This window comes from Bos mutus, chromosome 17 (assembly GCF_027580195.1).
Source record: "Bos mutus isolate GX-2022 chromosome 17, NWIPB_WYAK_1.1, whole genome shotgun sequence".
NCBI lineage: Eukaryota > Metazoa > Chordata > Mammalia > Artiodactyla > Bovidae > Bos > Bos mutus.
The window spans coordinates 45,727,484-45,754,390 of NC_091633.1; positions in this window are offsets into that span (position 1 = coordinate 45,727,484).

Below are 26,907 nucleotides of genomic sequence, written 5' to 3' on the forward strand. Positions count from 1 at the left end.
GGTATCTCTGAGCTGGAAAAGTAGAACTTGGAGTTCAGGGCCAGTCAAGTAGCTGTAGTTTGTGACGTTAGGTTACTAGTAAACAGGATCCTACTCAGAAAAGGAGCTCCAAATATTGACTTTAAGGATCCTTTCTATTTCTGACTGAATAGTAAAATGATGTATGCAAAGCAGTCTTCCATGAGGTTTGACAGAGGACAGTTACTGGGGAGTAGGGACCCAGATCACCCCACTCCAGTACTCTTGCCTGGAAAATCCCATGGATGGAGGAGCCTGGTAGGCTGCAGTCCGTGGGGTCGCTAAGAGTCGGACATGACTGAGCGACTTCATTTTCACTTTTCACTTTCATGCATTGGAGAAGGAAATGGCAACCCACTCCAGTGTTCTTGCCTGGAGAATCCCAGGGATGGGGGAGCTTAGTGGGCTGCCATCTATGGGGTCACACAGAGTCGGACACGACTGAAGCGACTTAGCAGCAGCAGCAGCAGCAGCAGGGACCCAGATGAAGTGCTTAGAGGTCAAAAATACTGGCAGAAATGGGAATTTTGATGAGACCTCACTTGAATAATGCAGGCTCTCAGTGGAGATTCCAGATAATACCGTTTTAAATAAGATTATTTTTGAAACAGTGAAACTTAATGTAAACTGTAGACTTTGGATGATAATGATGTGACAATATAGTATAGTTTCATCAGTTGTAAAAATGTACACTCTGGAGGAAGATGTTGCTAATGCTTGAGTAGTTGCATGTGTGGTTTAGGGAGTACATGAGATATTTCTATACCTTCCTCTCAATGTTTCTGTGAACCTAATTTGCTCTAAAAAAGTAAAGACCTGAAAACCAAAAATGTGATAGCAGTGATGGTACACGACTTCCAAAGTTATATCATAAAAGGTTATATAGGACTTCTACCTGGCTTCTTCTGTCTTGCGGCACTTATCTTTGGATCCAGGTATTGTGCTCTAAGGAAACCCAAACTACCTCTATAATCAGAAGCCCTTTGAAGAATGAGAACTGAGGCCCCTGTTTAACAGTCACTGTCAACAACTAGACAAGTGAGTGCATGAACCTTTAACAATTCCGGTACTTGGTCTTTGATTCTTTAACCTGAGGCCATAGAGACAATAGAACTTATACAAGGAATCCCCACTTTGTCCTTTTCAGTGTTCTGATTGATGGTGGCAATGTATGACTATTTAGTGATGATAAATTTGCAGATAATCTATTACAATACCACAAAAATTCCATCTTTGTACTGACCATTGTCATTGTCAAATTTACTTCTCTAATGACCCACCTTAAGTTCCATTTTCCAACAATAAAACAATTAACCAACTTACAACATCAGCATGTTTGTCATTTTCTTGCTTCATTGTACATATCTCTTCATTGTAAATACCTCATTGAATTCAGTTATCTGTACTTATGTAGCTTATTTAATCAGCAGGAAAAAAAAAAAAATTAACCATGCTGACTGATCTCATCTTTAAATCAGGACCACCATGTCCAGTGAGACTTTTAATATCTATTCAGAGCATTTAAAAAGAGGTCATTTTATTGTATCATGTCTAATAAATGACATGATGTCTTGGATACCATTTAATACAGGTAATACTGCAACTTATATGTATATCTTAGTTTAATAGCTGTCTTCTAATGGGTGGTACTTTTGATCCATTTCTTTTCCTATAGCTCCATGAAAATTAAATTTAGTTAAATTATGTTTTATTAAAGTATATCTTAATTTTATAGTACTAGTATTAACAGATATAAAGCATTACCTTAAGGTTTCTGCATTTCTTAATTCCTTTAAATTCATATTAAATGAAAATAAAGCAAAATACTCAATTCTTAAACTTTTTGCAGTTTCATCAAAAGAAAATGGTATTACAAAACAGAAAAAAGTTACATAATTCTACTTAAGAAAAAAATGAAGGATCTTAAGGCAATATATTATTTAGATCAAATACTGCAATAAATTACAAGTGATTGCAATTTTTATCTATAATACTTCTACCCCTGTACAGCATGTTAATTCTAATCTATTTGAGAACATTATTCAACTATAATACCAGTCTTCCATAAAATATAATGTATAAAATATAATTAAAACATGCATTTTTAGCAATGCAGCAAAGCAAATAACTCACATGGTTTAATAGTATAACAAATTATTAAAACATAGAAATTATTTATTATATAAATTTTGAACCATTTCCTAATATAATTGCCAAATCCTGTGAAGTGTACTGGATTCTGTGATATTTTACCTAGGGTTTTTCATTTGTACTAGAAAAGTTATATTTATATATATTTTTTTTCAGAAATCAATATTAAATCAATGCTTCTTTGTGTTTTACTCTTTATAATAACCTATATGGACTTAGAGTCAGTTCTGATTAGGGGACAAATTTTCTGAAACTCTATATAAGTTATCACAATAGAGACATCTTGTACAGGTGGGATGCCAGGGAAAGACAAATAGTTTGAAGTAAAAAATGATAAAAGGAGCTCACAGAGATATACATCAGACAAGTCAAAACCTTCATGGTTCAGTGAAGGCTCCTGGCAAAATCATTTAACACACAGCTTTAAAGTATTATAGAAAAAATATTTTTACTTAAACAGAAGCTATGGTCTAGTGATATATGATCTATAGTTTGATTGATTTCTTTTAAAATTAGCAGTATATTCGGCTGAAAATGGAGAACCAACAGAAGTGTTAACGTAATTTATACAGGCTGCAAATGTTAAGTAGTTTTATTCATTGTGGGAATAAATCTATCCCACTGTTTGAAACTATCAATTAAGTTGATGGCTAAAATTCATTAAAATAGATGTATAGCATGCTATTCACGACAAGCAAATGCTCCATCTATCACTACTAAGTAAATGATTGTAAGAAAAAAAAAGATACAGAAAAGATGGCACTTTAGCTTTCAATTTACCTCAGATTAGAGAAAGAATAGATGGTTAACTTGCATTGTAAATAAGCACAGAAATACTATAAATGTTCCAAGAATTCTCAGTGTGTTTTTTTAACTTACTTCACTATTTTAATTAACAAATCTGTACAATCTTAATTTGTATAAGTGCATACAAAGGGAACCATTTATTACCTGTAAAAATTTTCCCTGTCATAGTTTTAAATGTTTATAAGGCTGAAGAAAAACTCAAGTGATAGAAGTTGTAATAAAAAAGTGTTAAGAATCTATACAAAAATTAATTGAAATATAACTGTTATTATTTTATACATGACATTGAGATCCAGAGAGGGTACTATAAGTCTATAATCATCCACTCCTATTTTGAGTTAAGATTTTAACTCATATCTGTATCATGTAAAAACATATGCACATTCCCAAGTGTATCACCATCTCATGTAAAACCATTTACATCAATAAGATTAGCCATCAGAAAAAAATTTTCTCACAAAAAATTTTATAATTTCTAAGAAAAATACTACATTTCACAAATTTCATTAACTATCATTTAAAAATAGAATTCATGATGCTATTTCACTATAAAAGAAAACTTTAATTTACCTAAATAATATGTTGATTCTCTTTTGTGTTTTGATTTTTTTTTTTATTGTAAGATATTTTCTTTACAATATTGTGCTGGTTTTTGCCATACATCAGCATGAATCAGCCACAGGTATACATATGTCCCCTCTCTCTTGAGCCTCCCTCCCATCTCAAACCCCATCCTACCTCTCTAGGTTGTCACAGAGCACTAGATTGAACTCCCTCTGTCAAACAGCAGATTCCCACTGACTATGTATTTTACATATGGTAATGTATATGTTTTCATGCTACTGTCTCAATTCATCGCACCCATTCCCTCCCACACTGTATCCACAAGTCTCTTCTCTATGTCTGTATCTCTACTGCTGCCCTGCAAATAGGTTCATCAATACCATCTTTCTAGATTCTATCAGTCAGTTCAGTCGCTCAGTCGTGTCCGACTCTTTGCGACCCCATGAATCGCACCACGCCAGGCCTCCCTGTCCATCACCAACTCCAAGAGTTCACTCAGACTCATGTCCATCGAGTCAGTGATGCCATCCAGCCATCTCATCCTCTCTCGTCCCCTTCTCCTTCTGCTCCCAATCCCTCCCAGCATCAAAGTCTTTTCCAATGAGTCACCTCTTCGCATGAGGTGGCCAAAGTACTGGTGTTTCAGCTTTAGCATCATTCCCTCCAAAGAAATCCCAGGGCTGATCTCCTTCAGAATGGACTGGTTGGATCTCCTTGCAGTCCAAGGGACTCTCAAGAGTCTTCTCCAACACCACAGTTCAAAAGCATCAATTCTTTGGTGCTCAGCCTTCTTCACAGTCCAACTCTCACATCCGTACATGACCACAGGAAAAACCATAACCTTGACTAGACAGACCTTTGTTGGCAAAATAGTGTCTCGGCTTTTGAATATGCTATCTAGGTTGGTCACAACTTTTCTTCCAAGGAGTAAGCGTCTTTTAATTTCATGGCTGCAGTCACCATTTGCAGTGATTTTGGACCCCAGAAAAATAAAGTCTGACACTGTTTCCACTGTTTCCCCATCTATTTCCCATGAAGTGATGGGACCGGATGCCACGACCTTCGTTTTCTGAATGTTGAGCTTTAAGACAACTTTTTCATTCTCCTCTTTCACTTTCATCAAGAGGCTTTTTAGATCCTCTTCACTTTCTGCCATAAGGGTGGTGTCATCTGCATATCTGACGTTATTGATATTTCTCCCAGCAATCTTGATTCCAGCTTGTGTTTCTTCCAGTCCAGCGTTTCTCATGATGTATTCTGCATATAAGATAAATAAGCACAGTGACAATATACAGCCTTGACATACTCCTTTTCCCATTTGGAACCAGTCTGTTGTTCCATGTCCAATTCTAACTGTTGCTTCCTGACCTGCATACAGATTTCTCAAGAGCAGGTCAGGTGGTCTGGTATTCCCATCTCTTTCAGAATTTTCCACAGTTTATTGTGATCCACATGGTCAAAGGCTTTGGCATAGTCAATAAAGCAGAAATAGATGTTTTTCTGGAACTCTCTTGCTTTTTCGAAGATCCAGCTGATGTTGGCAATTTGATCTCTGGTTCCTCTGCCTTTTCTAAATCCAGTTTGAACATCAGAAAGTTCATGGTTCATGTATTGCTGAAGCCTGGCTTGGAGAATTTTAACTTTACTAGCGTGTGAGATGAGTGCAATTGTGTGGTAGTTTGAGCATTCTTTGGCATTGCCTTTCTTTGGGATTAGAATGAAAAGTGACCTTTTCCAGTCCTGTGGCCACTGCTGAGTTTTCCAAATTTGCTGGCATATTGAGTGCAGCACTTTCACAGCATCATCTTTCAGGATTTGAAATAGCTCAACTGGAATTCCATCACCTCCAGTAACTTTGTTCATAGTGATGCTTTCTAAGGCCCACTTGACTTCACATTCTAGGATGTCTGGCTCTAGGTCAGTGATCACACCATTGTGATTATCTGGGTCGTGAAGATCTTTTTTTGTACAGTTCTTCTGTGTATTCTTGCCATCTCTTCTTAATATCTTCTGCTTCTGTTAGGTCCATTTCTGTCCTTTATCGAGGCCATCTTTGCATGAAATGTTCCCTTGGTATCTCTAATTTTCTTGAAGAGATCTCTAGTATTTCCCATTTTTTTTTTCCATTTGTCTTTCCTTTCTAACTTACTTTATACAATAGGCTCTAGGTTCATCCACCTCATTAAGACTGATTCAAATGTGTTCTTTTTTAAAGCTGAGTAACCTTCCATTGTATATGCGTAACAGAATTCTGTATCCATTCATATGTAGATGGACATCTAGGCTGCTTCCTTGTCTTAGCTATTGTAAAAAGTGCTACAATGAACACTAGGGTACATGTGTCTCTTTCATTTATGGTTTTCTCAGGGTATATGCCCAATAGTGGGATTTCTGGGTCATATGGTAATTCTAGTTCTAGTTTTTGAAAGAATCTCCATACTGTTCTGCATAGTGGTTGTATCAATTTACATTCCCACCAACAGTGCAAGAGGGTTCCGTTTTTTCCACATCCTCTTCAGCATTTATTGTTTGTAAATGTTTTAATGATGGGCCTTCTGACTGGTGTGAGATGATACCTCATTGTACTTTTGATTTGCATTTCTCTAGTAATGATGGTGTTGAGCATCTTTTCATGTGTTTTGTTGGCCATCTGTATGCCTGCTTTGGCATACATCTCTTTGGAGAAACAATCTGTTTGGAGAAACAGATCTGTTTCGGTCTTTGGAGAAACATCTGTTTAGGTCTTCTGCCCATTTTTTGATTGGGTTGTTTTTCTGGTATTGAGCTGCGTAATATGCTTGTATATTTTGGAGATTAATCTTTTGACAGTTTCATTTGCACTCATTTTCTCTCATTCTGAGGGTTGTTTTTTAATCTTGTTTATTGTTTTGTTTGCTATAAGAAAGCTTTAGATTTAATTAAGTCCTGTGTATTTAGTTCCATTTTTATTTCCATTACTCTAGAGGTAGATCAAAGAGAATCTTGCTGTGATATATGCCAAAGAGTGTCCTGCCTATATTTTCATCTAAGAATTTAAAAATTCTGGCCTTATACTTAAATCTTTAATCCATTTTTATTTTATTTTTGTGTATGGTGTTACAAAGTGTTCTAGTTTCATTCTTTGACATGTAGCTATCCAGTTTTCCCAGCACCACTTATTTCAGAGGCTAGCTTTTCTCCATTGTATATTGTTGCCTCTCTTGTCAAAAATAAGGTGCCCGTAGGTGTGTGGGTTTTTCTCTGGGCATTCTATCTTGTTCTATTGGTCTATGTTTCTGTTTTTGTGCCAGTACCATACTGTTTTAATGACAGTAGTTTTGCAGTATAGTCTGAAGTCAGGAAGGTTGATTCCTCCAGCTCCATTTTCCTTTCTCAAGATTGCTTTGCTTATTTGGGGTCTTTCATGTTTCCATACAAATTGTGAATTTTCTTTTTTAATTTTAGTTGTGAAAAATACCATTGGTAGTTTGATAGGGATTATTTTGAATCTGTAGATTACTTTTGGTAGTATAGTCATTTTCACAATATTGATGTTTCCAATCCAAGAACACAATATTTCTTTCTGTTTGTGTCATCTTTAATTTCATTCATCAGTGACTTAGAGTTTTCTGCAAACATGTCCTTTGTTTCTTTAGGTAGAGGATGGAGGAGCCTGGTAGGCTGCAGTCCATGGGGTCACTAAGAGTTGGGCACGACTGAGCAACTTCACTTTCACTTTTCACTTTCATGCATTGGAGAAGGAAATGGCAACCCACTCCAGTGTTCTTGCCTGGAGAATCCCAGGGACAGGAGCCTGGTGGGCTGCCATCTACGGGATTGCACAGTCGGACACGACTGAAGCAACTTAGCAGCAGCAGCAGCAGCATCCCTACATATTTTATTCTTTTTGTTGCAATGGTGAATGGGATTGTTTCCTTAACTTCTCTTTCTGATTTTTCAGTGTTAGTGTATAGGAACGCAAGAGATTTCTCTGTGTTAATTTTATATCCTGCAACTTTATGATTTTCATTGATTAGTAATTTTCTGATGGGATCTTCAGGGTTTTTGATGTATAACATCATGTCATCTGCAAATAGTGAGAGTTTTCCTTCTCTTTTCCAATTTGGATTCCTTTTATTTCTTTTTCTTCTCTGATTGCTGTGGCTAGGATTCCCAAAACCATATTGGATACTAATATTGAGAGTAGGCACTCTTATCTTTTTCCTGATCTTAGAGGAAATGCTTAGTTTTTCACCATTGAGAATAATGTTTACTGTGGATTTGTTGTATATGGCCTTTATTATGCTGAGGTAGGGATTACCCAACTAGCTCAGTTTGTAAAGAATCTGCCTGCAATGCAGGACCCTGGTTCGATTCCTGGGTTGGGAAAATCCACGGGAGAAGGGATAAGCTAGCCACTCCAGAATTCTTGGGCTTCTCTTGTGGCTCATCTGGTAAAGAATCCACCTGCAATGCTGGAGACCTGGTTTCTATCCCTGGGTTGGGAAAATCCCCTGGCAAAGGGAAAGGCTACCCACTCCAGTATTCTGGCCTAGAGAATTCCATGGACTATAAAGTCCATGGGGTCACAAAGAGTAGGACACGACTGAATGACTTTCACTTTCACTTCACTTCAGGTTCCTTCTATGCTTACTTTCTGGAGTGTTTTTATCATAAATGTGTGTTGAATTTTGTAGGAAGCTTTTTCTGCATCTATTGAGGTGATCATATGATTTTTATCTTTCAGTGTGTTGATGTGGTGTATCACATTGATTGATTTGTGTATGTTTAAGAATTTTTGCATCCCTGGGGTAAATCCCACTTGATCATGATATACGATCCTTTTAGTGTGTTGTTGGATTCTGTTTGCTAGAATTCTGTTGAGGATTTTTGCATCTATGTTCATCAGTGATATTGGCCTGTAGTTTTATTTTTTTGTGGTATCTTTTCTGGTTTTCATATCAGGGTGATGGTGGCCTCATAGAATGAGTTTGGGAGTTTTCCTTCCTCTGAAATTTTCTAGAAGAGTTTGAGGAGGAAAGATGTTAGCTCTTCCCTAAACTTATGCAGAATTCACCTGTGAGGCAATCTGACCCTGGGCTTTTGTTTGTTGGAAGACTTTTTTTGATTGCAGTTTCAATGTCAATGCTTCTGATTGGTCTGTTCATGCTAATTTAATTGAAATATTATTGTTATCACTATTTTATACAAGGAATTGAGATCCAGAGAAGGCAACCATAATCACCTACTCCTATTCTGAGTTAAGATTTTAATTCAAATCTGTATCATGTAAAAACATACACATTTTCCCAAGTGTCTCATTGTTTCATGTAAGATGATTTTCAATGATAGTACATCAATAAGGTTCAGTTCAGTTCAGTTACTCAGTTGTGTCCGACTCTTTGCGACACCATGAATTGCAGCATGCCAGGCCTCTCTGTCCATCACCAACTCCCAGAGTTCACTCAAACTCATGTCCATTGAGTGGGTGATGCCATCCAGCCATCGCATCCTCTGTTGTCCCCTTCTCCTCCTGCCCCCAATCCCTCCAAGCATCAGGGTCTTTTCCAATGAGTCAACTCTTTGCATCAGGTAGCCAAAGTATTGGAGTTTCAGCTTTAGCATCAGTCCTTCCAATGAACACCCAGGACTGATCTCCTTTAGAATGGACTGTTTGGAACTCCTTGCAGTCCAGGGGACTCTCAAGAGTCTTTTCCAACACCCCAGTTCAAAGGCATCAATTCTTTGGCGCTCAGCTCTCTTCACAGTCCAACTCTTACATCCATACATGACCACTGGAAAAACCATAGCCTTGACTAGATGGACCTTTGTTGGCAAAGTAAGGTCTCTGCTTTTGAATATGCTATCTAGGTTGGTCATAACTTTCCTTCCAAGGAGTAAGTGTCTTTTAATTTCATGGCTGCAATCACCATCTGCAGTGATTTTGGAGCCCAAAAAAATAAAGTCTGACACTGTTTCCCCATGTATTTCCCATGAAGTTTAGCTACCAGAAAAGAGATTTTCCCACACACACAAAGAAACTATAATTGCTAACAAAAAACTGAATTTCACAAAATTTCATTAACTGCCACTTAAAAAATGAAATCACAATGCTGTTTCATTGTAAAAGAAAACTTAATTTAAGTAAATAGTATTTGTTGATTTTATTTTGTTTTTTTAAACAAAAAGTTTTTACTACTATTAATATCCAAATTTTGTTCTTTTAAACAAATGATGATTCTTCTTTTACTCTACATCACTGTCTTTGTGAGAAATAAAGTTGTACTAATAAGAATAGTTTTATTTCTAAATCCAGATTTCTCTATTTATTTCCTTTTTATTCCTACTTATTCATGTTTTCAAGTCCTCCATCTCAATTTTATTTCCAAACCGTTCAAGAACAAATAATTATTTCAAATGAGAAATACCAATGGGTGTCATCATATGAGAATCAGAGATTACTGATTCAGTGTTACATTGAAGCAGACTTCAATGTGACATTGCTTGAGAGGCAGTTGTCTGTTTATATTTGAATATTTTAGAGACAAGATGTTAATTATAACCTCGAATACTCACACTTATATCGGGCAGTTGTTTTGTTGTTATAGTTCTTGTTTACAAATATTTTTATAGTGAACCAAAATATCACTTTCTGTTACCTCTGTCTGTTGACAACATGTGTCGTTTTATCTACTATGTTGACACCAAATATATGTTATCAGTGCCAACATTGGCAGTGTAATTTGCAGGATTTGGTCTGCAGAAAGATTATACTTTCATTCTTGCCCAATTATCTCAGACTTAGTCATTGTGATTTGTGATGATGTACCCACAAAGAGAATTATGCATCCTTGGAGTTTGAAATCAGGACAGATCATATAAATCTCTTTAGCTGCTGGTATTTATGTGGAGGTGATATGTGTCACTCTTAAGGCTTTAAAAGCCAACTCACTGCTAAGCTTCACTTCTACAGAGATTCTGTTTCTTCAGCCTAGACCTAGAGTGACTATAACTTAGAATAGAGATGCATTCATTTTGCAATGGGCATTTAACATGGGATAGAAATAAATTGTCTTCATAAACCGCTGAGCTTTAGAGTTGTTTATTAACACAGTGTACCCTATTATATCCTGACTAATAAATGTTGTAACTAAAATTTCTTAAAATCAAATTCAGAACAAAATAAAAACAAGCTTAGTGTGGCACAAAATTCTTTCCTATGTAGAAATAATGTGACCTGCTTTATTCTGAAGGTCAGGGTTTTTTTTTATGATAGTATCCATATGATAAGAAATAAAATTTTGATCAAAGAAATTTATCTAGACATTTCACTTTATGGCATTGTGATTGATTTTTTTTCATGTTGCAATCATTTTATTGGTACTATAAGGTCAGAAATGATGGCTATATAAAGACAAATAATTTCAGTCAAATTGATTTTGGGGTTTGTGTTAGTAAGAGTTATCCAGAGAGACAGAATCACCAGGACCATAGTCAGATTTATCCAGAGAGTGAGGATCACTATTTATTATAAGGAATTGGGCTACACAATTGTGTTGGCTGGCAAGTCCAAAATCAACAGTGGGGGCCAGAAGGCTGGAAACTCAGGAGAGTTGATGATGTAGATGAAGCCTGATGTCATTCTGTTGGAGAATTCCTTCTGGCTCTGCTCAGGGAGGCAAATAATTTTTTTCTTTTCTATTCAAGCCTTCAGTTGATTGGATGAGGTCATATTATGGAGGGCAGTCTGCTTTATTCAAAGTTTACTGACCTACATATTAACTTATCAAAATACCTGTCATGTTAACAAAAAATTGACCATCTTGGGGATATATCTACATCTAGATATTCTAATAGATATAATAAATAAAATTAATAATTATCTTATGAATCATTAATAAGAGATAGTTTCACTTTTTTGAAAAAAATTAAAAATATTTACTTATGGCTGTGCTGAGTCTTCCTTGCTGCACATGCTTTTCTCTAATAGTGGCAAGCCAGGGTTACTCTTTGTTGCAGTGTGTGGGCTTCTCTTGTTGCAGAGCATGGGCTCTAGGGTGTACAAGGTTCAGTAGTTGTGGCACTTGGGCTCAGTACTTGTGGTTCCTGAACTCTAGAGCACAGGTTCAATTGTTGTGGTGTGTGGGCTTAGTTGCTCCATGGCCTGTGGGGTCCTCTGAGAAGAGGGATTGAACCTATGTCTCCCTTACTGGCAAGAAGATGCTCTACCACTGAGTTACCAGGAAAGCCCCAAGAAAACTTTTAATTTTATGTTATCTAGTCACTTAAAATTACAAATTTATACATAATTATTATCTATTAATTACATTTGATACTACTGTTTATATGTTCATAAATCTGACTGTGGCTATCTGTATTAGTTCTAATATAACTCAATCAGTTCAGTTCAGTCACTCAGTCATCTCCGACTCTTTGTGACCCCATGGACTGCAGCACACCAGGCTTCCCTGTCCATCACCGACTCCTGGAGCTTACTCAAACTCAAGTCCATTGAGTCAGTGATGCCATCCAACCATCTCATCCTCTGTCATCCCCCTTCTCCTGCCTTCAATCTTTTCCAGCATAGGTATAGCTTTTGTTTTTGAGACTTAGTTTTGGATCTTTAAGTAGAAATTTACTGATAAATTTTTGAAAATCCTAGTAATATCATTAAAAAGAAAAGAAAATTAATTTCAAAAGGGAAGTAAACTACTTTGGCTTCTAGATGGCACATTCTTTATGATATTTATTGATAAGCTAACAAAAATGTATTTGAAGCTAACCATAAAAATTTCATTTTGAATCATAATATTTATGTAATTATCTACCTATGCATATATACATACTGAGACATGTCCAACTCTTTGTGACCCTATGGATGGACTTTAGCCCACCAGACTTCTCTGTCCATGGGGTTTCCCAGGCAAGAATACCAGAATGGGTTGCCATTTCCTATGTCAGGGGATCTCCGTGACTCAGAGACCAAACCCACATTTCCTGTGTCTCTTTTTTGGGAAGAGGATTCTTTACTGCTGCTCCACCTTAATTTAACTGCAAGATGTGACACACCCCAGCTCTCTTTGATAAATGTATTTACATATTTTGTTATTGTTTTTTACCCCTGAATAAAGAAAAAAAAAAAAAGGTCATAAAATTAGCATTGTAGGATGGTTTGGAAATGAACTAGTCTCATCCGCTTATTTTTGCCAGAATTAGCAGGGTAACTATAGAGTCATCTATATCCATTTTATTATCTCAGTTTCCCCCAAAAGAACCTCAAATGCTCAGTTACTCTTTTCAAAACATCAAATATTTAATGAGCATATGCTATCAGATATATGCTTCCTGAGGCATGGTAAAGAGGAGTTGTATGTATGGAGAAAGATTAGGAAGTCTGTATGGAGAAAGATTAGGAAGTCTTTGTAGCTTTTTCTCACATTCCAAAATGTGATAGGAGCTTTTCATCTTAAATGTATGGAGAAAATATTCAGATTACTTACAGTAAGTATTAGTAGTACTACTACTCATTAGCAATGAGAAACCAATTATTTTATAGTTTATTGTACATATAAGTTCAAGGGCAAAAATTTGCATCCTTTCTATTTCTGTGGAGAAATAGACTCCATTGCTCTTTATCTATATTTCTCTTATGTATTTGTAAAATGCAAAAACATAATAAGTTAGCAAAATCTGATTTTTTTAAACTGTAAAAAATCAGTATTTATTATATACTGATCATGTTTGCTGCTGCCAAGTCACTTCAGTCTTGTCTGACTCTGTGCAACATAGACGGCAGCCCACCAGGCTCCACCGTCCCTGGGATTCTCCAGGCAAGAACACTGGAGTGGGTTGCCATTTCCGTCTCCAATGCATGAAAGTGAAAAGCGAAAGTGAAGTCTCTCAGTCATGTCCAACTCTTCACGACCCCGTGGACAGCAGCCTACAGGCTCCTTATTGCAGCATAATACACAATAGCCACAAAATATATGAACAACCTGTGCCCAGTGTTCATCAGTAAATGAATGAATGAATATTAAATAGTTAGATAAATAGATGAATATACATATGGGCTTCCCTGGTGGCTCAGGAGGTACAGAATCCACCTGCAATGTGGGAGACCTGGGTTCAATTCCTGGGTTGGGAAGATCCCCTGGAGGACAGCATAACAACCGACACCAGTATCCTTACCTGGAGATTAACCATGGACAGAGAAGCCTGGTGAGCTACAGTCTCGCAAAGAGTTGGACACAACTGAGGGACTAAGCACAGCACACAAGCAATGTGCACATGTATATATGTATCCTACATAATGGGATATCACTCAACTGTGAGAACAAAAGAAATCCTTGCATTCCAGACAACATGAATGGACACAGAAGGTATTGATGCTAAGTGAGATATGTCAAAGACAAATACTGTATAATATCACTTATATGTAGAATCCAAAAAAGTTGAATTTGTAAAAACAGAGAGTAGAATGGTGATTACCAAGGGCTAGGGAGTGAAGCAAAAAATGTGATTTTAATACCTTTGTATGTCTCAAGACTTCATGTGATTTGGATGTTTTAAACTGAATTATTAAAAGCCTCTCTTGTTTTTCAAATATAGACTCCAACCAGGCATAGTTAAGGAATTATGTCTTAGACAAGTGAGAATATTCATTTCTTTAGAGTTGTAAGCAAACTTTTCTTACTTTTACTGGATCTATTCCTATTCTTCTTCCTTATAGAACTTAACATTTACTCAGAGTTACATCTTGGGAATTTGTTTTTGCTGTTTTCAGAGGAGTATTTTTTTTTTAATAGTTGTTGTACAGTTGCTAAGTCGTGTACAACTCTTAGCAACTCCATGGACTGTAACACGCCAGGCTTCCCAGTCCTTCACTATCTCCTGGGGTTTGTTCAAACTCATGTCCATTGTGTCAGTGATGTCATCCAACCATCTCATCCTCTGTTGCCTCCTTCTCCTCCTGCCCTCAATCTTTCCCAGCATCAGGGTCTTTTCCTATGACTCAGCTCTATGCATCCGGTGGCCAAAGTATTGGAGCTTCAGCATTTCCTCAGTAGATTTCCTTAAAATACATTCTACATCCACAAAACGACAGCTATCCATACCCCGTTTTTACCTAAAAACAAGGAAACAGAGACAGAGCATCATCAAATAATCATTTGTAGGTGCGAATATCATGTCTTCCCTCAAGAGGAGATTGGTGTTTATTTACAGTCAATTTATAATAGGTTGTCATAATCCTCTTTACACTGTTTTCTCCAAACAGGATTTAACACAGCTGGATGAAATTAATTTACTGACTTCTGTGGTGTGAGATTGATTCTGGTGATAGATAATCAGATATTTACTCAACTTACACTGTGGTTTACAAAAAGTTGCCACAACTGATGCAGATAGACTAGTATTTGAACTATTCAAAATAAAAGAATTTTTAAAATCCCATAAAAGAAACTAAGGATCTAATTTACTTTTTAAAAAAGATCTAATTTAGACACTTGAATTTCTTCCAATATTTCTATATATAAGGGTTTTTTTCAGTAATTTACAAATAGGGTAATCATATGATGGTACATTTGAGATTATAAGGCATCTGCTGAATAAATTAGATTTTTAAAAAGCAGTAAATATATAAATTCCTAGGAAAACAGAATTTAGGTTCAACTTATCTATAAATAACTTAAGGAGAAGTATTACATCTTAAGCATAATTTCTTCAGCATCTAACTAGTATAGCACATAATAGGTACTTAGTAAATACATACTTAAATAAATGAGGGATTAACTGTTCAAAAAGTAATCACTATGCCTTTTTATAGCCTTTTATTTATTACAAAATTTATTTATCACACTTGCAATTCAAAGTCTATGATTCTGACATTTTAGAGAACCACTGGTATGTTAAGGACTTTAAGTCAACTTACTTTCTGTGAAATAATATTGATGGTACTGTATTGCTGTTCTTGTTGAGTCATTAAGTTGGGTCTGACCCTTTGCAACCCAATGGACTGCAGCATGCCAGGCTTTCCTGCGCTTCTCTGTCTCCCGGAGTTGGCTCAAATTCATGTCCATTGATTTGGTGATGCTATCTAACCATCTCATCCTCTGCTGCTCCTTCTCCTCTGTTCAGTCTTTCCCATCATCGGGGTCTTTTCCAACGAGTGGGCTGTTCGCACCAGGTGGCCTAAGGATTGGAGCTTCAGATTCAGCATCAGTCCTTCCAAAGAATATTCAGGACTGATTTCCTTTAGGATTAGTGATTGGGGCAAAGACTCGACATAGTGATGTTGAATGGTTTTCCTTTGAAACAAACTGAGATCATTTCTGGTGTTTTTGAGATTGTACCCAAGTACTGCATTTCAGACTCTTTTTCTGACTATGAGGGCTAACCCTTTCTTAAAGGATTCTTGCATACAGTAGTAGATATAGTGGTTATCTGAATTAAATTTGCCCACTCCCATCCATTTTGGTTGGATTTGGTTGGATCCATTTTGGATTCCTAGAATGTTAATGTTCATTCTTGGCATCTCCTACTTGACCACTTCCAATTTTCCTTGAGTCATAGAGCTAACATTCCAGGTTCCTGTGCAATATTGTCCTTTACAATATCAAACTTTACTTTCACCACCAGATTCATTCATTTTACTTTATTTTCACCACCAGAAACACACTGCAATAAAACACACATATTCAACACCTTCTGACCTGGGGAGCTCATCTACCAGAGTCATATCGTTTGGCCTTTTCATACTGTTCATGGGGTTCTCACAGCAAGATTACTGGAGTGGTTTGCTATTCCCTCCTCCAGGGGACCATATTTTATCAGAACTCTTCAAAATATCCACCCAGTTTGGGTGGTCCTGTTTGGCATGGCTCATAGCTTCATTGAGTTTCACAAGCACCTTCACCATGACAAGACTGTGATCCATGAAGGGTTGCTGTGTTAGTATTCATTTATCCTTTATTGAAAGTGGTTTCTGTATAAAACAATATACATACACATTAATCTCATTTATATAGATACAAATGTAACAGAAGTGGAACAGTAAAAAATATTTGGTAACTTACCTTCAAGTACCAATGTCAATGATTAGGTAATTTGTAAACATTTGTTTGCTTCTATCTCATTGCTACTCATGACATCAAGGAATTGATACTCTGAAATAAGGTATAATGATGTTCAAGTAATTGAAGTCTAAATAGAATCTATAGTCTTGTTAATCCAGTTTCTGAATGAGGTGTATGCTTATAAAATTCTAGTAAGATGCTCAATAGGAAAATTCTTTGAATAAAAAACATAAATGTGACTACCTATTAGATAACTTAGGTTTATAGAATTATAATGTCAGCTACAATTTAAGAAGAGTAAAACTTCATCCTCAAACTTACTATAATAATAAAGATGAGCAGAATTATTTTACATAACATGTGACTGGGACACAAGTAGTAAGTCTAATTAAAGATTTAAAGAAAGGTGACAAGGTTGATTCTATTAAAAGTTAAAATAGATCCCAATTTATTCCTGACACAGCATGATAAATGAAGAGTGTCAGTGTAAGAATTCTAGTAAGGTCAATAGTGTGGCATAAGGAGGCCTGGATTGCCTCTGTCAAGTATTTATCTGTTCAGTTTTAGCTAATCATTTAATCTTCATTTTATCTGTTTCTTCAACTGAAGAATTAAGGATAGGGATAAATAAGGATTTCTAAAACTCTGTTCATGGCAACCACTGGCATGCATAATAGTCTTTAAAAAATTATGTTGTGTTTTGGGGTCTAGTCTAGGACCATCCTGGAAATTCAGACTACCATTATGAGAAGCATTGCTGCAGTAAAACAGCATGCTTAACTATGTTCAACACAGTAAGAACCAGACTTCACTACAACTCTGTCTTTAAACTCAATTTCTAGGAAGTGCTTTTGGGGATCTGTGAGCAAGACAATATTTACATCATTTAATCTGATTATTATGAGGCATGGCATATGGGCTAAATCAGTGACCTGGTTTACATGTATTTGCAGTATAATGGGAAATTTTTCAAGTTTTGTACAAATAAAAAGCCTTTACATTTTATATTTAACTGAAATTGAATTCCTGTTTCAAATCTCCTAGTGTCCTGAACTGGGATGATGTTGGAAAACAGAATGATGAAAGTAACATGCTGATTAATAGTCAATTATATTCCCCATCTTTCCAATAAATTAAGTCTAATATGGTTACTAAAACCTAAGTTACTTACCATGTTACACTTATCATTCATCTTTAATTAGTTGAAACACTTCTCCTGCTTGGACAGAGCTTCCCGGTCTACAGCAGTCTGCTTGCAAAACTCCTTTGTCTCCATCTTCCCTGGCCATATTATTGGCCTGTTGGATAAAAAATGAGATGGAATTGAATAAGACATCTGCCAATATGGCTGTCCACATCTTGGTTGAAATAGTTTCCACATCTAATCTATATATTTTTTTCTCTAAAGAATTTTAGGGTCAATGTATCTTCAAGTCAAGAGGCTTATGTAATAGGCGGGACATGATAAAGCAGTAAGGTGCCTGATTCTGTGTAGCTCTATGTGAGAACTCCAGGAGTATTTTCCCTTTTCCTCGCATTCGTAGGTGGTTGCATCATGCCCACTTTTATTTGATACAAGCAAACCTTTGCCTACTCTTTAATAACTTTTAAAAGGCCTGCACACCCTCAAAACTCCTGTGAATAAAATCAAGGCCTAGTGTACATAATGATATGCTCTTTATACCAGTCAGGAGCTGGGAGTGGTTTGAGAATGTTTTTATTCTTTCCAAACATATTGCTTCATTATGCTACTTTTTGTAAAGTTATTTTCCATGTTCTTCAGGACAATGATAATTCCGGCAATGGAGATACAGGAATACAAAAAAAAAAAAAAGTACAACATATCATACAGGCCATGCTTGAATAACAAAACAAAGTGATGGTAATTCATAGGATCCGCAACACTTAAAAAGAGCATACTGGAGACTGTTTAAAAAGTAAAACTTGTATTTACTCTTCGGTTGAGACTTCTGTCTCATCTTTGCAAAATCATCTAACTTGAGTGTCCTCCTGCACAAGAGATGGAATCTAACTCAGGAAACAATTCCAGAGTCAGGCACTTCTGCCTGTGAACATGTGTCCTGTAGTGATAGCTGTGCATTTTTCTGATAAGCAATTTTTTAGACATGTTCTCTATGTACTACTTGAGACCATACTTTTCACCCCAGAAAATCTCAGGGCTAACATCTGCCTGAAAGAAACCTGGACTTGCTTAGTTTAGAGTGCATCGATTCTAGTCTGTTGAGCTGAACTTTCCATTTCTGGGTGAGTGGGGCTTCCCTGTCTGCAGTTCAGTTCAGTTGCTCAGTCATGTCCGACTCTCCCTTACATGACTCATTTCTCCTCCTTTATTCCACAAAAGTCATGCTGCTTTTATTCCTGCTGTTGACTTCTTCATAACTCAATATCAACCATATTGGTGGATTCCTAATAGAAACATGTAGTCAATCTGCTGTAATTTTAAACAAATGCCATGCTTGACACTAAATATTTTTATTAAATTATCAAGATATTTTTCTCTTTCATAATCAATTTGAATAAAGTTCTGTACTTTAATCCATGTTATATTTTGACTATAGGCATATGTATATGTGTATATAAACATATATTTCTATGTATAAATACATATTTTATAAATATTATAAAAAAGCCAGTAAGACTCAATTCAAATGTATAAACACATTTTTTTTTTTTTTTTTCTTGCACAAAGTAGGCATTCAGAGTACTGGTAGTAAATATATATATATATATATATATATATATATATATTTATATATAGGAAAGAACATTTGTTAATTGGTTAAGAAAGAAAAGACTAAGCCCCATGCTTCCATATATAAAATATATTTTATGTGGTAGGCAAAGCCATTCTTTATTTAGCATTATTTGTGAATTATGTTTATTAAAGCATTTGATTACTTTTAGTGTCTGTTCAACATGAGCTATCCTTTTTTCTATTTTTACATCTTGGTAATTTTGCATGCCACTATTTTTGCCAAGTGATTTTTTAGCAGTGTTATATTTCTACAGGTCATAATTCAATATATATTTTAAGTGCATACATGTTCTTTCTTTGCAGTTACCCCCATTTCACCTTTGGAATACAGTGTCTTACAGAAATGCTCCAGGGTTTTATTTGTATTTATTCTCCATGAATCTTCAACCTAGCAGGCTGGTGAACTAATAAGCATCCTTTTATTGCCTGAAGACTAGCTGACTTCCAATACTTCATTGTTAGTGGTTCTGTTTAGTCTTTTCATGTTATTTGTTTAATAGCATAATTTTTTCAGGACCTGCTAAACACAGCTGTTATGATGTTTCTCTTAATCAAACTATCACATGGGTACAAGAAATACGTCTGAAAGGTCAGAAACAAAAGCATGAGAATAAGCCAATTGAAAATTAAAGTGTGCTGTTCAGACAGTTGTAATTCTAAGTAAAATAATTTGGGTTATAGCTAAATAAATAAAACATAAAACTGCATTCTGTTATGAGAGAAAATGCTTTCCCAATCTCTGTTCATATATTTAAACCCTCTTTATGTGAAATGATATTTTTTCTCTTATTTATGTTTTTGGTCTTTCACTCAGTTTTCACAGGCTGATTTATGAATTTCTGTCATTTTTATATATACTAGAACCCATTCTTATTGAAATAAAACAGTTGAGTCAAGTGTTGCAAAATTTTTGGCAAAACTAATACAATTATGTAAAGTTTAAAAATAAAATAAAATTTAAAAATATTTTATTGGGGATAATATTTAATGTATGAGAAATTATCTTCTACACAATCTACTCCAACTTCATCTTTAATATGTCTTGGCTATTTGATTGGAATAGCAACTATTGAACACTATATATTTTAAATCTCAACATATGTATTGAGGTTGTCCTTTATTTGCTCTATGTGTTTATCTTAACTTTTACTAAGCTATTCAAATAATTACAGTAAAAAACAATATTGCTATTTAACATAGTTGACAGGTTCATCTTTGGCACATAAAAATGCCATGGCTGTAGTTCAATATTCTGCAAATTGTATGAATATTGCTCCCACATTACTAGAATGAACATGTCTAAAATTAAAGCTTTGTATAAGGTATTGGAGGATAAAAACATTTATAAAAAACTCAATAATTATCAAAATACAAAACAATCAATAGAAATAATACAATTTTTAAAACGATGAGCTTTGTAAAAGCATGATGGAGAAAGATGGGAAAAGTTTATCTCTAGCTAAGTACATATTATAGATGAGTAAGACAAATGTAAGAATCTAGGAAATGATTTCCATAGTTTAATCACTTGACTTCTATAGCTCTGTTGCAATATGAATGTTGATTACTAAATCCATATGGGTTATAAAAAGTATCACTAAAAACCCAATTGTATTCGAATATAGTTGATTTACAATGTACTGTTGTATTAGTTTCTGCTGTACAGTGAAGTGAGTCAGTTACACATATATATCTACTCTTTTTTTAGAATGGGTTCCCATATAAGCCATTACAGAGTATTGAACAGAGTTCCCTGTGTTATACAGTAGGTTCCTATTAGTTATCTTTTTTATATAAATTGCTATATATCAATACCAATCTCCCAATTTATCTTTCTCCCCTTCCCTTTTGGTAACCATTACTTTTTGTTAATACATTTGTGACTCACTTTCTCTTTTGTAAAGAGGTTTATTTGTAGTACTATTTTGGATGCCACATATAAGCGATATCATATGATATTTGTCTTTGTCTGACTTTAAACAAGCCTTGTATGACAGGCTTTAGGAGAAAAGGGAACCCTCCTACACTGTTGGTGGAAATGTAATTTGGCACAGTCACAATGGAGGAAAGTATGGGGATTCTTTAAAAAGCTAAAAATAGAGCTACCATGTGATCCAAAGGTCATTATTTTTAGTTTTAATTTCATGTTTAATGTCTCATTGATAGATAATTACAACTATTGACTTATTTGCCTCAAATTTTTAATCTCCATTAAAATGTTGGCTGCCAATATCCCTGTAGTATAAATACTATCAAAGTTTACAATTTGAATACAATTTCTACAAACAGTAGAAAATATTGTTGATTATGTAAATATCTGAATATTATATAACAATTTAGGTAAAAATGTTATTTCCACAATTTCATCAACATATTCTGTCAATTATAAAAATTTACATATGTAAATATTAATAAGATATATAATGATCAATTATTCTTTTTACTACTTAGTATTGACAAGAGCACCCCACTCCAGTACTCTTGCCTGGAAAATCCCATGGATGGAGGAGCCTGGTGGGCTGCAGTCCATGGGATAGCTAAGAGTCGGATACGACTGAGCGACTTCATTTTCATTTTTCACTTTCATGCATTAGAGAAGGAAATGGCAACCCACTCCAGTGTTCTTGCCTGGAGAATCCCAGGGATGGGGGAGCCTGGTGGGCTGGCGTCTATGGGGTCACACAGAGTCAGACATGACTGAAGTGACTTAGCAATTGACATTGTACAGGAGACAGGGATCAAGACCATCCCCATGGAAAAGAAATGCAAAAAAGCAAAATGGCTGTCTGGGGAGGCTTTACAAATAGCTGTGAAAAGAAGAGAAGTGAAAAGCAAAGGAGAAAAGGAAAGATATAAACATCTGAATGCAGAGTTCCAAAGAATACCAAGAAGAGATAAGAAAGCCTTCTTCAGCGATCAATGCAAAGAAATAGAGGAAAACAACAGAATGGGAAAGACTAGAGATCTCTTTAAGAAAATCAGAGATCCCAAAGGAACATTTCATGCAAAGATAGGCTTGATAAAGGACAGAAATGGTATGGACCTAACAGAAGCAGAAGATATTAAGAGGAGATGGCAAGAATACACAGAAGAACTGTACAAAAAAGATCTTCATGACCCAGATAATCACGATGGTGTGAGCACTGACCTAGAGCCAGACATCCTGGAATGTGAAGTCAAGCGGGCCTTAGAAAGCATCACTATGAACAAACCTAGTGGAGGTGACAGAATTCCAGTTGAGCTATTCCAAATCCTGAAAGATGATGCTGTGAAAGTGCTGTACTCAATATGCCAGCAAATTTGGAAAACTCAGCAGTGGCCACAGGACTGGAAAAGGTCAGTTTTCATTCAAATCCCAAAGAAAGGCAATGCAAAAGAATGCTCAAACTACCACACAATTACACTCATCTCACATGCCAGTAAAGTAATGCTTAAAATTCTCCAAGCCAGGTTTCAGCAATATGTGAACGGTGAACTTCCTGATGTTCAAGCTGGTTTTAGAAAAGGCAGAGGAACCAGAGATCAAATTGCCAACATCTCTTGGATCATGGAAAAAGCAAGAGAGTTCCAGAAAAACATCTATTTCTGCTTTATTGATTATGCCAAAGGCCTTTGACTGTGTGGATCACAATAAACTGTGGAAAATTCTGAAAGAGATGGGAATACCAGACCACCTGATCTGCCTCTTGAGAAATCTGTATGCAGGTCAGGAAGCAACAGTTAGAACTGGCCATGGAACAACAGACTGGTTCCAAATAGGATAAGGAGTACGTCAAGGCTGTATGTCGTCACCCTGTTTATTTAACTTCTATGCAGAGTACATCATGAGAAACGCTGGACTGGAAGAAACACAAGCTGGAATCAAGATTGCCGGGAGAAATATCAATAACCTCAGATATGCAGATGACACCACCCTTATGGCAGAAAGTGAAGAGGAACTAAAAAGCCCCTTGATGAAGGTGAAAGTGGAGAGTGAAAATTTGGCTTAAAGCTCAACATTCAGAAAACAAAGATCATGGCATCCGGTTCCATCACTTCATGGGAAATAGACAGGGGAAACAGTGGAAACAGTGTCAGACTTTATTTTTCTGGGCTTCAAAATCACTGCAGATGGTGACTGCAGCCATGAAATTAAAAGATGCTTACTCCTTGGAAGGAAAGTTATGACCAACCTAGATAGCATATTCAAAAGCAGAGACATTACTTTGCCAACAAAGGTTCATCTTGTCAAGGCTATGGTTTTTCCTGTGGTCATGTATGGATGTGAGAGTTGGACTGTGAAGAAAGCTGAGTGCCGAAGAATTGATGCTTTTGAACTGTGGTGTTGGAGAAGACTCTTGAGAGTCCCTTGGACTGCAAGGAGATCCAACCAGTCCATTCTGAAGGAGATCAGCCCTGGGATTTCTTTGGAAGGAATGATGCTAAAGCTGAAACTCCAGTACTTTGGCCACCTCATACGAAGATTTGACTCATTGGAAAGGACTCTGATGCTGGGAGGGATTGGGGACAAGAGGAGAAGGGGATGACAGAGGATGAGATGGCTGAATGGCATCACTGACTCGATGGACATGAGTCTGAGTGAACTCTGGGAGTTGGTGAAGGACAGGGAGGCCTGGTGTGCTGCGATTCATGGGGTTGCAAAGAGTTGGACACGACTGAGCGATTGATCTGATTGAAAATCTCAAGTTAACAAATATCAACATAGTATGTGAGCAAATGCTTCAGAACTATCGGTACACTTAAGAGAATTAAGATGCACAATGAATTTGAAAGGGTTTTTAGCTCATTGGTAGATGTAATCATAGCTGTGCCACCTCACAAGTCATGTTCCTGTCCAAATGCTCACTTTAAAGCAATCCATTGTATTTGTCTATTCATATATTTCAGCAACTGGTGAGTGAGTGAGAGAGAAAGAATGATAAACAGAAGGAAAACTGTCAGGTTATGAAATGTTACAAACAAAATACTAGCTATAAAACTTTGGTAAGACACAGTGTTGTAAAGCTTATATTCAATATGTAAATAACTGTATACTCTAGAATTTTATTCAACAATCACAGACCTTAATGAAGGGGAGATTTCTGTACTTTTATGTGAAAATTTTTAAATTTTAAATGTATATCCACAGGCTATATATCTGGCTGTACATTGTGTTATTGTATGAAATCTCAATTTTTTATTTATGAAATATTTGCTTTTTAAAATATTTCAGTTCAGTTTAGTTGCTCAGTTGTTTCCGACTCTTTGCAACTCCATGAATCGCAGCATGCCAGGCCTCCCTGTCCTTCACCAACTCCCAGAGTTCACTCAGACTCACATCCATCGAGTCAGTGATGCCATCCAGCCATCTCATGCTCTGTCGTCCCCTTCTCCTTTTGCCCCCAAACCCTCCCAGCATCAGAGTCTTTTCCTATAAGTCAACTCTTTGCATGAGGTTCCCAAAGTACTGGAGTTTCAGCTTTAGCATCATTCCTTCCAAAGAAATCCCAGGGCTGATCTCCTTCAGAATGGACTGGTTGGATCTCCTTGCAGTCCAAGGGACTCTCAAGAGTCACCTCCAACACCACAGTTCAAAAGCATCAATTCTTCGGCACTCAGCTTTCTTCACAGTCCAACTCTCACATCCATACTTGACCACAGGAAAAACCATAGCCTTGACTAGATGGACTTTTGTTGGCAAAGTAATGTCTCTGCTTTTGAATATGCTATCTAGGTTGGTCATAACTTTCCTTCCAAGGAGTAAGCATCTTTTAATTTCATGGCTGCAGTCACCATCTGCAGTTATTTGGGAGCCCCAAAAAATAAAGTCTCACACTGTTTCCCCATCTATTTCCCAAGAAGTGATGGGGACCAGATACCATGATCTTCGTTTTCTAAATGTTGAGTTTTAAACCAACTTTTTTACTCTCCTCTTTCACCTTCATCAAGAGGCTTTTTAGTTCCTCTTCACTTTCTGCCATAAGGGTGGTGTCATCTGCATATCTGAGGTTATTGATATTTCTCCCGGCAGTCTTGGTTCCAGCTTGTGCTTCTTCCAACCCAGCATTTCTCATGATGTACTCTGCATAGAAGTTAAATAAGCAGGGTGACAATATACAGCCTTGACGTACTCCTTTAGCTAATTCAAAAATTAAGGTGCATCTTTTAAACAAAGTCTGAGGCTTTTGGCAGAGAAGCAGGTTAATTGTTTTTATGGAACTTGCATGACTTCGGGTTTGCTTACAAAGTATGGCTATATTCATACTTTATTATTCAAGTTTTTATCAGTTTAGTTGTTTACATTAGACATACATTGAGGGATTAATTTTGACTTTCATTTGAAGCCCTGATAGCTACTACTTGCCACATACTTTGTTGCTAGTGCAATTAAAATTGTGAAATTTCCCACTTACATATGAAGTATTATATCAAAAATGTCAAACCTAGAGTAGTTTATGCTACATATTCATACATCAAAAGGTGTCCATCAATGTGTGTGTAACTCCCTACTCTCTGAGAAAATGTTTCACAAATCCAGCTGCCTCCGACTCCCAGAACTTCTGACTCTCTTTTTGACTCAGCAAAATTGCCCCCATCTAATTAGGTTTCAATTCCTTACATTCATATCCATACATCACTTCTAGTTTGAGACAACAGCCCCTCAAGTGGAAGCCTTTAATCAGGAGTCATGACCCTGCATGTGTTCTGACAAACATTTGAAAAGGGAATATGACATATGTTTTGCAAATGTCTGTTTATGGTGAGAAAATAATTCCAGTTTTCATTGTGGAAGGTAATGGAATTTTAATACGATAAGTTTTTAGTCTAAAAACCTGAATCTATACCCATATCTACATAAAGATAACTATACCTATATATTTGTTTTTTTTTTTTCTTTTCATGACTTGTTTTAATTGATTGACAGGCATACTTTTCAAACATTGTACTGCACGTAATCATGTGTCACAAATACTGTGTTTCGTTACAAACTGAAAGTTTATGGTAACCATGCATTGAACACGTCTATGGCATCATTTCCCAACATCATATATTCACTTGGGGTCCCTGTTCCACATGTTGTTAATTCTTTAAATATTTTAAACTCTTTCCTTATTTTATTTCTTATGGTGCTCTGATTAGTTGTCTTTGTTACTATTGTAACTGCCTTACATTTGTAAATTAAGCTATGTGCATTTTTTAGACATCTTCTAGTAAGTGTACAATAGGCTTAACAAGTTTTATAAGCACTGGGAATCCCCCAAATTCCTAATGATTTATTCTATGGCAATTTTCACTTTATTGCAGTGATCTAGAACCCAAGTCACCATATCAGAGATGAGTACAATTCTAAAGGAAAAAAACCATCTAAGATGGTTTTGTGCTATTCTGAATGAGGTTATCCGACACTGCACAGAGGATGATCTTCCTGTCCCTATCATCTGTTTCTCTTCTTTATTCCTGTCATTTATTGATGTAGCCTTCAAGGCTTTGTGACTAAAGAAGTGTATTGGAATATATCCAGGGACCTTACTTTTATCCCAAGATACATTTGAGTGTTAA